Source organism: Panicum virgatum, chromosome 2K, assembly GCF_016808335.1.
Source record: "Panicum virgatum strain AP13 chromosome 2K, P.virgatum_v5, whole genome shotgun sequence".
NCBI lineage: Eukaryota > Viridiplantae > Streptophyta > Magnoliopsida > Poales > Poaceae > Panicum > Panicum virgatum.
This window is the reverse complement of record NC_053137.1, coordinates 37,149,790-37,163,215: the sequence shown is the minus strand read 5'-3', so window position 1 is coordinate 37,163,215 and position 13,426 is coordinate 37,149,790.

The window sequence follows — 13,426 nt, the reverse complement described above, 5'->3', positions numbered from 1 at the left end:
AAATTCCGAAGCGACTTCGTGGCACGAACTTTTGCACAAGTTCGGCCCGTTTTGCACCGAGTTTCGTAATTCAACCAAATGGTCCCGAATGAACCCAAATAGTACGAAATACACCAAAACGTCAGTTTAGGGTCTAATGGGGTGGATCGGGTGCGTTCGTTGCGAAAAATTCCGACGCGACTACGTGGCATGAACTTTTGCACTAGTTCATCCTGTTTTGCATCGAGTTTTGTAGGGCAATCAAATGGTCCCGAATGCACCCAAATAGTACGAAACGCACCAAAACGGTAGTTTAGGGTCCAATGTGGTGGATTGGGTGCGTTCGTGGCGAAAAATTCCGATGCGACTTCGTGGCACGAACTTTTGCACTAGTTCATCCCATTTTGCACCGAGTTTCGTAAGGCAACCAAATGGTCCCGAATGAACCCAAATAGTACGAAATACACCAAAACGTCAGTTTAGGGTCCAATGGGGTGGATCGGGTGCGTTCGTTGCGAAAAATTCCGACGCGACTACGTGGCATGAACTTTTGCACTAGTTCATCCTGTTTTGCATCGGGTTTTGTAGGGCAATCAAATGGCCCCGAATGCACCCAAATAGTACGAAACGCACCAAAACGGTAGTTTAGGGTCCAATGTGGTGGATTGGGTGCGTTCGTGGCGAAAAATTCCGATGCGACTTCGTGGCACGAACTTTTGCACTAGTTCATCCCATTTTGCACCGAGTTTCGTAAGGCAACCAAACGGTCCCGAATGCACTCAAATAGTACTACGCACTAAAACGACAGTTTCGGGTCCAATGGGGTGGATCAGGTGCGTTTGTTGCGAAAAATTCTGACGCGACTTCGTGGCACGAACTTTTGGACTAGTTCGGCCCGTTTTGCATCGGGTTTCGTAGGGCAATCAAATGGTCCCGAATGCACCCAAATAGTACAAAACGCACCAAAACGGCAGTTTGCAGTCCAATGTGGTGGATTGGGTGCGTTCGTGGCGAAAAATTCCGATGCGACTTTGGGGCACGAACTTTTGCACTAGTTCGGTCCGTTTTGCACCGAGTTTCGTAAGGCAACCAAACAGTCCCGAATGAACACAAATAATACGAAACGCCCCAAAACATTAGTTTTGGGTACAATGGGGTGGATCGGGTGCGTTCGTTGCGAAAAATTCCGAAGCGACTTCGTGGCATGAACTTTTGCACTAGTTCGGCCCGTTTTGCATCGAGTTTCGTAAGGCAAGCAAACGTCCCGAATGCACCCAAATAGTACGAAATGCACCAAAATGTCAGTTTAGTGTCCAATGGGGTGGATTGGGTGCGTTCGTGCGAAAAATTGCGACGCGACTTCGTGGCATGAACTTTTGCACTAGTTCGTCCCGTTTTGCTCCGAGTTTCGTAAGGCAACCAAACGGTCCCGAATGCACCCAAATAGTGCTAACGCACCAAAATGCTAGTTTAGGGTCCAATGGGGTGGATTGGGTGCGTTTGTTGCGAAAAATTCCGACGCGACTTCGTGGCATGAACTGTTGCGCTAGTTCGGCCCCTTTTGCACCGAGTTTTGTAAGGCAACCAAACGTCCTGAATGCACCCAAATAGTATGAAACACACCAAAACGTCAGCTTAGGGTCCAATGGGGTGGATCGGGTGCATTCATTGTGAAAAATTCCGAAGCGACTTCGTGGCATGAACTTTTGCACTAGTTCGTCCCATTTTGCACTGAGTTTCGTAAGGCAACCAAATGGTCCCGAATGCAGCCAAATAGTACAAAACACACCAAAACGTTAGTTTGGGCTCCAATTGGGGTGGATCGGGTGCGTTCGTTGCGAAAAATTTTGACGCGACTTCGTGGCACGAACTTTTGCACTAGTTCGGCCCGTTTTGCACTGAGTTTCGTAAGGCAACCAAATGGTCCTGAACACATCCAAATTTTACGAAACGCTCCAAAACATCAGTTTGGGGTCCAATGGGGTGGATTGGGTTCATCCATTGCGAAAAATTCCGACGCGACTTCATGGCACGAACTTTTGCACTAGTTCGGCCCGTTTTGCACCGAGTTTCGTAAGGCAACCAAACGGTCCCGAATGCACCCAAATAGTATGAAACGTACCAAAATGTCAGTTTATGGTGCAATGGGGTGGATTGGATACGTTCGTTGTGAAAAATTTCGACGCGACTTCGTGGCACAAACTTAAGCACTACTTCGGCCAGTTTTGCACCGAGTTTCGTAAGGCAACCAAACGGTCCCGAATGCACCCAAATAGTACAAAATGCACCAAAACATCAGTTTAGGGTCCAATGTGGTGGATTGGGTGCGTTCGTTGCGAAAAATTCCGATGCGACTTCGGGTCACGAACTTTTACACTAGTTCGGTCCGTTTTGCACCGAGTTTCGTAAGGCAACCAAACAGCCCCGACAGCACACAAACAGTACAAAACGCCCCAAGACATCAATTTAGGGTCCAATGGGGTGGATCGGGTGCGTTTGTTGTGAAAAATTCTGACGCAACTTCGCGTCACGAACTTTTGGACTAGTTTGGCCCGTTTTGCATCGGGTTTTGTAGGGCAATCAAATGGCCCCGAATGCACCCAAATAGTACGAAACGCACCAAAACGGTAGCTTAGGGTCCAATGTGGTGGATTGGGTGCGTTCGTGGCGAAAAATTCCGATGCGACTTCGTGGCACGAACTTTTGCACTAGTTCATCCCATTTTGCACCTAGTTTCGTAAGGCAACCAAACGGTCCCGAATGCACTCAAATAGTACTACGCACTGAAACGACAGTTTAGGGTCCAATGGGGTGGATCAGGTGCGTTTGTTGCGAAAAATTCTGACGCGACTTCGTGGCACGAACTTTTGGACTAGTTCGGCCCGTTTTGCATCGGGTTTCGTAGGGCAATCAAATGGTCCGGAATGCACCGAAATAGTACAAAATGCACCAAAACGGCAGTTTACGGTCCAATGTGGTGGATTGGGTGCGTTCGTGGCGAAAAATTCCGATGCGACTTTGGGGCACGAACTTTTGCACTAGTTCGGTTCGTTTTGCACCGAGTTTCGTAAGGCAACCAAACGGTCCCGAATGAACACAAATAATACGAAACGCCCCAAAACATCAGTTTACGGTACAATGGGGTGGATCGGGTGCGTTCGTTGCGAAAAATTCCGAAGCGACTTCGTGGCATGAACTTTTGCACTAGTTCGGCCCGTTTTGCATCGAGTTTCGTAAGGCAAGCAAACGTCCCGAATGCACCCAAATAGTACGAAATGCACCAAAATGTCAGTTTAGTGTCCAATGGGGTGGATTGGGTGCGTTCGTGCGAAAAATTCTGACGCGACTTCGTGGCACGAACTTTTGGACTAGTTCGGCCCGTTTTGCATCGGGTTTCGTAGGGCAATCAAATGGTCTCGAATGCACCCAAATAGTACGAAACGCACCAAAACGGCAGTTTAGGGTCCAATGTGGTGGATTGGGTGCGTTCGTGGTGAAAAATTCCGATGCGACTTAGGGGCACGAACTTGTGCACTAGTTCGGTCCGTTTTGCACCGAGTTTCGTAAGGCAACAAACGGCCCCGAATGCACACAAATAGTACGAAACGCCCCAAAATATCAGTTTAGGGTCCAATGGGGTGGATCGGGTGTGTTCGTTGCGAAAAATTCTGACGCGACTTCGTGGCACGAACTTTTGGACTAGATCGGCCCGTTTTGCATCGGGTTTCGTAGGGTAATCAAATGGTCCCGAATGCACCCAAATAGTACGAAACGCACCAAAATGGCAGTTTAGGGTCCAATGTGGTGGATTGGGTAGTTCGTGGCAAAAAATTCCGATGCGACTTTGGGGCACGAACTTTTGCACTAGCTCGGTCCGTTTTGCACCGAGTTTCGTAAGGCAACCAAACGGTCCCGAATGCACACAAATAATACTAACGCACCAAAACGCCAGTTTAGGGTCCAATGGGGTGGATCGGGTGCGTTCGTTCCGAAAAATTCCGATGCGACTTCGTGGCACAGACTTTTGCACTAGTTCGGCCCCTTTTGCACCGAGTTTTGTAAGGCAACCAAACGTCCCGAATGCACCCAAATAGTACGAAACACACCAAAACGTCAGTTTAGGGTCCAATGGGGTGGATCGGGTGCATTCATTGTGAAAAATTTCAACGAGACTTCGTGGCACGAACTTTTGCACTAGTTCGTCCCATTTTGCACTGAGTTTCGTAAGGCAACCAAATGGACCCGAGTGCAGCCAAATAGTACAAAACACACCAAAATGTTAGTTTGGGCTCCAAATGGGGTGGATCGGGTGCATTCGTTGAGAAAAATTTTGACGCGACTTCGTGGCACGAACTTTTGCACTAGTTCGGCCCGTTTTGCACCGAGTTTTGTAAGGCAACCAAATGGTCCTGAATGCACCCAAATAGTATGAAACACACCAAAACGTCAGTTTGGGGTCCAATGGGGTGGATCGGGTGCATTCGTTGCGAAAAATTCCGACGTGACTTCGTGGCACGAGCTTTTGCACTTTTTCGGCCCATTTTGCACCGAGTTTCGTAAGGCAACCAAATGGTCCCGAATGCACCCAAATAGTACGAAACACACCAAAACGTCAGTTTACGGTGCAATGGTGTGGATCGGATATGTTCGTTGTGAAAAATTCCGACGCGACTTCCTTTTGTTCTGTAGAAATTCATCTTTGTTTAAACATAATCTGTTTTGAGTATTTTTCATGTATTCATGCCTTACTATTTTTAGCTAGACTTTTTATTGCAAGTTGCTGATTAGATGTACTACCTTGTATAAATTTTGTAGCTGCAGAATCTATTCTTAGCTTATGAACTAAAATCGTCAAATTACTTCATGCATTTTATTTCGCTTTTAAAAACTGCCACCCAGATCATTTTTTTATGAAGTAAAGTTAAGATTAGAACTACTCTATAAACAATTGCCCATATGCTAAGTTATGTTTGCTAGTTGTTTGACCGCAACTTTATCGCGAAGTGTGTATGATTGTAATACCGTTTCTTGCATCACATATAGATACAACTGTTCTAGCGGACGGGACGTACGAGCTGATCCCGGAGTCCGAAGGATGTGATCAAGAAGCCCAGGTGAATGCCACTACACTGACTGAAGACCTGGACCAAAGTCCGGAAGAGCCCAAGGCTGATTTAGCTAGTGACTACTGCGAAGGCAAGCCCCGGACATAAAGCCAGTATTTCAAATTAAGCACTTTATATACTACTTACTTGTGCATTTACAGTTCTTAGGATTTGAATTGAAACCATAGATGCATGATCCTAGGAACCTATGTACTGAACACTAGACTTGAGTTCGAGTAATTGCTATGCTTATAGGACCGGTAAAAGTTGAGTGATTGCCTGTCACTCGCGAGCTTAATAGGAGTTGCTTGTTTTCTTTTATCTGCAATCACTATAAGGACGTCGGACGGGATCATGTTCGATATCATGACCTTGGGTGAGAGCCCGTCTGTATTGATGAATTCTGCTAAGGTCGTGGTGTGTGGTAGCAGTGGTTAAGTGTTTGAACGTACTAGCCACATGCCGTAAATATGGTACGCGGTAAGCCTAGTAGCTGATCGGACCGGTGAGTGGATATACCTTTCACTCTCTCTTAGGGATAGGTTTTTATTTATGTTTATGTTGTGCAACACCACGGGTGCAGGGAGGAAGTTGGTGCCCTATTGTCGGGAAGAGTGACCCTATCCACAAGACGGAATGAATGGTCAACGGTTGTTTGGGAACGATCCGACGGTGTTCCAAATGTGTGTGTTAGGTTTACCTTGCAAGGTTGGAAAATCCGATTCGAATCGTCTGTTTCTCGCGGATATTGAGACTACTTGATCCCTTTGCCACACAGAATAATAAGAGTAATGTTATTATGATAAATCTTAATGTTTGACTGAAGTTCTACCATGGTTGATTAGAGTTAGACGCTTACATAGAATGGTTAATTAACTAGAATATTGAAAACTAAAATGTGAAATTAAGGACCTACTCTTTGTTGCTTTTCAGCAAAAAGGAAACCCAGAGCCTTATAGAACCCTGTATAGTCTAGTTAAGTGGACTAAGTATATCCATTGACGGTTAAGTCTTGCTGAGTATTAGTATACTTAGCCTTGCTGTTGAATCCTGTTTCAGGTATGAGTTTTGAGGACCAGACCGCTAGTGTGACTTTGGCCCTGCTCTTTGCCCTATGGCTGGTCCGTAGAGTGGGATCCGTATCTGGCCGGCAATGACCCCGACGAGTGATATCTTGCTTGGGCTAGCTTGGTATCCTTTTGCGACGTGTTGTAGTCGTCGTGTTTTCTTTCCGCTACTTAAACTCTGAAATTTAAACTTATGTCTTGTATAACGTTTTACTGAGTTTGGACCTATAATAATACTTTGAACTTGTTGTAATAACTGCTATGCCTGTGTTGTAAGATATTTGGTTGTAATATCTCTGGACTCACCTTCGTGCAGGATATACTAGTTCGATCCGAGATCTGGTGGTTGTATCGGGACGTTACCCGAGAGACCAAGAATTGTTCCGTTTGAAGTGCGTTTAAGTCTATGTTGCCTTTATGGTGATGGCCAGCGCACTTGAGCCGGGATAATTCAGGTGGTTCTGATGCGGACATCACTCCTACGGATACAAACGACACTCCTCAAGATGATATACAAGGTCCTATTACTCGCGCACGTGCTCAACAATTGAACTTACAGGTGAGTTCGTTCCTAAGTAATGTTTATTGTGAATCTGAGAATAGATTGCTACCTAATAACTTAATTGTACTTAGGAATAAAGGAGAGGACCAGCAAGGGTGTGGAGAAGGCCTTGGGGGCGTGGAGGACCAGCAAGGACGTCCGGATCAAGATGGAGGCCCAAACCGATTCGACTTCGTTTCAGTTTCGGACTCCAGGAACAGGCCGCACTAAAACGGACGCCCAGATTGCATACGGAGTCGGATCTTGGCACACTTGATATGGATGGAAAGATAATTTCAAGACGCTTCCAATGGATCTGGTTTCAGGCTCAAATTCATCCGGAGTAGACGGGAATCGTCTGTGGAAGTTGGCGTCCAGAATCTGTCCCGGTGCTGCGTCACTGCTTTTGGGCCGATGGCCCGTGTATCGTGTTGGAGCCCAATAGGGGCGCGTCCAGGAGGTCTTGCGCGACCTAAACCCTTATTAATAGCCGCCGCCACCATCGTGAGACTCGGGTTTTGCTTAGATTCAATCTGTCAAGAACAGTTGTCGCCGTTCATCGGTTTGTGAAACCCCAACTTGTGAGATTAATCATTCATCTGCAGAGTCACTTTATTAGAGCTGCGTTTCTTTCGAGTTCTTGCTTGTGTTCTTCGTTGCGCTTGCAGGGATTAGCCTTCTTGGCGAGGTCAACCGGGTTGTGACACGGTTGATAACCAGAGGAGTTGTGGTGCTAAGATTGCTGGATTCGGGTCTTAGGATCTGAAGCCGGATCGGTGTGTCTCGCTCCGCCTACAACGAGAGTAATCCAGAACCTGACGGAAGATCGGGAACCCACGTCCCCATTAGGTTCTACCACAGTTCGGCCCGTTTTACATCAGGTTTCGTAAGGCAATCAAATTGTCCCGAATGCACCCAAATAGTACGAAACGCGCCAAAACGTCAGTTTAGGGTCCAATGGGGTGGATTGGGTGTGTTCATTAAGAAAAATTCTGACACGACTTCGTGGCACGAACGTTTGCACTAGCTCGGCCCGTTTTGCACCGAATTTCATGAGGCAACCAAACGGTCCCGAATGCACACAAATAATACAAAACACCGCAAAAGATCAGCCTAGGGTACAATAGGGAGGATCGGGTGCGTTCGTTGCGAAAAATTCCGATGCGACTTCGTGGCACGAACTTTTGGACTAGTTCGGCCTGTTTTGCACTGAGTTTCGTAAGGCAACCAAACGGTCCCGAATGCACCCAAATAGTACAAAACGCACCAAAACATCAGTTTTGGGTCCAATGTGGTGGATTGGGTGCGTTCGTTGCGAAAATTTTCGACACGACTTCGGGGCACGAACTTTTGCACTAGTTCGGTCCGTTTTGCACTGAGTTTTGTAAGGCAACCAAACGGCCCCGAATGCACACAAATAGTACAAAACGCCCCAAAACATTAGTTTAGGGTCCAATGAGGTGGATCGGGTGCGTTCGTTGCGAAAATATCCGATGCAACTTCGTGGCACGAACTTTTGTACTAGTTCGGCCCGTTTTACACCGAGTTTTGTAAGGCAACCACACGGTCCCGAATGCACCCAAATAGAACAAAACACACCAAAACGTCAGTTTAGGGTCCAATGGGGCGGATCGGGTGCGTTCGTTGCGAAAAATTCCAACGACTTCGTGACACGAACTTTTGCACTAGTTCGGCCCGTTTTGCACCGAGTTTCGTAAGGCAACCAAACGGTCCCGAATGAACCCAAATAGTACGAACGCACCAAAACATCAGTTTAGGGTCACATGGGGTGGATCGGATGTGTTCGTTGCGAAAAATTCCGACACGACTTCGTGGCACGAACTTTTGCACTAGTTCGACCCGTTTTGCACCGAGTTTCGTAAGGCAACCAAACGGTCCTGAATGCACACAAATAATACGAAACACCTCAAAACATTAGTTTAGGGTACAATGGTGTGGATCGGATACATTTGTTGTGAAAATTTATGACGCGACTTCGTTGCACAAACTTTTGGACTAGTTTGGCCCGTTTTGCGCCGAGTTTCGTAAGGCAACCAAACGGTCCCGAATGCACCCAAGTAGTACAAAACGCACCAAAACGTTAGTTTAGGGTCCAATGTGGTGGATTGGGTGTGTTCGTTGCGAAAAATTTCGACACGACTTCGGGGCACGAACTTTTGCACTAGTTCGGTCCGTTTTGCATCGAGTTTTGTAAGGCTACCAAACGGCCCTGAATGCACACAAATAGTACAAAATGCCACAAAATATTAGTTTGGGGTCCAATGAGGTTTATCGGGTGTGTTCGTTGCGAAAAATTCTGACGCGACTTCGTGGCACAAACTTTTGCACTAGTTCGGCCCGTTTTGCACCGAGTTTCGTAAGGCAACCAAACGGTCCCGAAAGAACCCAAATAGTATGAAACGCACCAAAACGTTAGTTTATGGTGCAATGGGGTGGATCGGATACATTTGTTGTGAAAATTTCTGACGCGACTTCGTGGCACCAACTTTTGCACTAGTTCGACCCGTTTTGCACCGAGTTTCGTATGGCAACCAAATGGTCCCGAATGTACGCAAATAATACGAAACGCCTCAAAACATCAGTTTAGGGTACAATGGGGCGGATCGGGTGCGTTCGTTGCGAAAAATTCCAACGACTTCGTGACACGAACTTTTGCACTAGTTCGGCCCATTTTGCACCGAGTTTCGTAAGGCAACCAAACGGTCCCGAATGAACCCAAATAGTACGAACGCACCAAAACATCAGTTTAGAGTCACATGGGGTGGATCGGGTGTGTTCATTGCGAAAAATTCCGACGCGACTTCGTGGCACGAACTTTTGCACTAGCTCAGCCCGTTTTGCACCGAGTTTCATAAGGCAACCAAACGGTCCCGAATGCACTCAAATAATACGAAACACCCCAAAAGATCAGATTAGGGTACAAAAGGGAGGATCGGGTTCGTTCATTGCGAAAAATTCTGACGCGACTTCGTGGCACGAACTTTTGGACTAGTTCGGCCTGTTTTGCACCGAGTTTCGTAAGGCAACCAAACGGTCCCGAATGCACCCAAATAGTACAAAACAAACCAAAACATCAGTTTAGGGTCCAACGTGGTGGATTGGGTGCGTTCGTTGCGAAAAATTTCGACACGACTTCGGGCCATGAACTTTTGCACTTGTTCGGTCCGTTTTGCACCGAGTTTTGTAAGGCAACCAAACGGCCCCGAATGCACACAAATAGTACAAAACGCCCCAAAACATTAGTTTAGGGTCCAATGAGGTGGATCGGGTGCGTTCGTTGTGAAAAATTCTGACGCGACTTCGTGGCACGAATTTTTGTACTAGTTCGGCCCGTTTTGCATCGAGTTTTGTAAGGAAACCACACGGTCCCGAATGCACCCAAATAGAACAAAATGCACCAAAACGTCAGTTTGGGGTCCAATGGGGCGGATCGGGTACGTTCGTTGAGAAAAAATTCCGACGCGACTTCGTGGCACGAACTTTTGCACTAGTTCGGCCCGTTTTGCACCGAGTTTCGTAAGGCTACCAAATGGTCCCGAATGCACCAAAATAGTACGAACGCACCAAAACATCAGTTTAGGGTCACATGGGGTGGATCGGATGTGTTCGCTGCGAAAAATTACGACGCGACTTCGTGGCACGAACTTTTGCACTAGTTCGACCCGTTTTGCACCGAGTTTCGTAAGGCAACCAAACGGTCCCGAATGCACACAAATAATACGAAACGCCTCAAAACATCAGTTTAGGGTACAATGGGGTGGATCGGGCACGTTCGTTGTGAAAAAAATTGAAGCGACTTCGTGGCATGAACTTTTGTACTAGTTCGGCCCGTTTTGCACCGAGTTTCGTAAGGCAACCAAACGGCCCCGAATGCACACAAATAGTACGAAACGTCCCAAAACATCAGTTTAGGGTCCAATGGGGTGGATTGGATGCATTCGTTGAGAAAAATTCCGACGCGACTTCGTGGCACGAACTTTTGGACTAGTTCGTGCCGTTTTGCATTAGGTTTTGTAAGGCAATAAAATGGTCCCGAATGCTCCCAAATAGTACGAAATGCACCAAAACTTTAGTTTAGGGGTCCAATGGGGTTGATTTGGTGCGTTTGTTGTGAAAAATTCCGATGCGACTTCGTTGCACCAACTTTTGCACTACTTCGGGCCGTTTTGCACCGAGTTTCGTAAGGCAACCAAACAGTCCCAAATGCACCCAAGTAGTACAAAACGCACCAAAATGTCAGTCTAGGGTAAAATGTAGTGGATCGGGTGCGTTCGTTGCTAAAAATTCCGATGCGACTTCGGGCACGAACTTTTGCACTACTTCGGTCCGTTTTGCACCGAGTTTTGTAAGGCAACCAAACAGCCCGAATGCACACAAATAGTACAAAATGCCCCAAAACATCAGTTTAGGGTCTAATGGGGTGGATTGGGAGCGTTCGTTGCGAAAAATTCTGACGCGACTTCGTGGCATGAACTTTTGCACTAGTTCGGCCTGTTTTGTACCGAGTTTCGTAAGGCAATCAAACGTCACGAATGCCCCCAAATAGTACGAACGCACCAAAACGTTATTTTAGCGTCACATGGGGTGGATTGGGTGCGTTCGTGCGAAAAATTCCGACACGACTTCGTGTCACAAACTTTTACACTAGTTCGGCCCGTTTTGCACCGAGTTTCGTAAGGCAACCAAACGGTCCCGAATGAACCCAAATAGTACAAAACAAACCAAAACGTCAGTTTAGGGTCCAACGACGTGGATTGGGTGTGTTCGTTGCGAAAAATTCCGACGCGGCACGAACTTTTGCTATAGCTCGGCCTGTTTTGCACTGAGTTTCGTAAGGCAACCAAACGGTCCCGAATGAACCCAAATAGTACGAAACGCACCAAAACGTCAGTTTGGGGTCCAATGGGGTGGATTGGGTGCGTTCGTTGAGAAAAATTCGGACGCGACTTTGTGGCACGAACAAATACTAGTTTGGCCCGTTTTGCATCGGGTTTCGTAAGGTAATCAAATGGTCCCGAATGCTCAAAATAGTACGAAACGTACCATAACGTCAGTTTAGGGTCCAATGGGCGGATTTTGTGCGTTCGTTGAGAAAAATTCCGACACGACTTCATGGCACGAACTTTTGCACCAGTTCGGTCCGTTCTGCACTGACTTTCGTAAGGCAACCAAACGGCCCCGAATGCACACAAATAGTACAAAACTCCCCAAAACATCAGTTTAGGGTCAAATGGGGTGGATTGGGTGCGTTCGTTGCGAAAATTTCCGACGCGACTTCGTGGCACGAACTTTTGCACTAGTTCGGCCCGTTTTGCACCGAGTTTCGTAAGGCAAGCAAATGTCCCGAATGCACCCAAATAGTATGAACGCACCAAAACATTAGTTTATGGTGCAATGGGTTGGATTGGGAGCGTTTGTAACACCCTAATTTAATTTTCCTATTTAATAATAAATTTAATTGGCTTTAATTAAATTTCTAATGTTTATTGTGTTTAGACATGCATTTAATCTAATTCTGATCCTCAAGTAATTAAAATTTATCATAGGGTTAAAATGTTTGTGAATTCATGCTGTAGCATCTCTTTTATTTGGTTGGGTGCATAGGGTTTGAATTCAAATTTGATTTGAATTCATTTAGAATTGAGTGAGTTTGAAAAAGAAAAGGAAAAGAAAAAGGAAAGAAACCCAAACCCAACCCTCAGCCCAGCTGGCCCAACCCACTTCCACGTGGGCCCAGCTGCTCCCTCTCCCCGCCGGTTCACCTCTCTCATTCCAGCCCAGCCCAGCCGGCCCCCTCCTCTCTTTCCTTCTCTCTCTTCTCGGCCCACTTGCGCAGACACTGCCTCACCCCGCTCACAGCCCGCGACTGCGCTCTCTCGCACCGCTCGGCCCGATCCTCCCACCGGCACGTTGCCCACCCCGTCCCGCGCGCCCGGCCCACCTGCCAGCTTGCGTCGCCCGGGCCCCGCTGACTGCCCGGGCCCCCTCGTCAGTGTCACACCCCCACCTTCCTTTCTTCAACCTCCATCCGCGATCCCCGCCCGAGGATCTCGCCGGCCATCCTTATCGGGTGCGCACGCCGAGATCCCCGGCGCCCCTTTAAACATCCCGCAGAACCCCCCTGCGCCCATCATCCCATCTTGCAGCCGCCAAGCCCAAACCTCGCTGCGCCGCAGAGCTCAACGCGCCACCGTGGAGACGCCGACCCGCCACCTCCCAGTCTCGGAGAACCCCCACAGAAGCTCCGCCGTGCCGCCTGGAACCTTCCCATGGCCCCCACGCTCGACCTAGGTCCCTGCAGCGCCGGAATCGCTTCTGCACCACCGGAGGTGAGATCCCGTCTGCCATGGCGATTCCTCGCCGCCGGCGTACACCGGACTTCCCTCACCCCCGAAATGGCTCCACAGGACACGTACGGATCGATTGGGCGGATCAGCAGGCTCCGAGCACCACCACATCGCTTCTTCCCCGACTCCGTTCCTGCGCCGCCGCCCGCCGTCGACGTTGACGCCCCTGCACATCCGCGCAGCTCGATTCGAGCCTTGGTGAGCATGCCTTTACTCCCCCGCTCCTTTTGCGCTAGGTCTTAGGTCCCTTGGCACACCGTAGGTGTTGGGTATCGTGTCCGCCGGCGAGAACAACCCCGTAGCACCTCCATCGCAGCCAAGCAGAACCACCGCGTTGCCAAATCCGCATCCCTAAGCCTTGCCGAG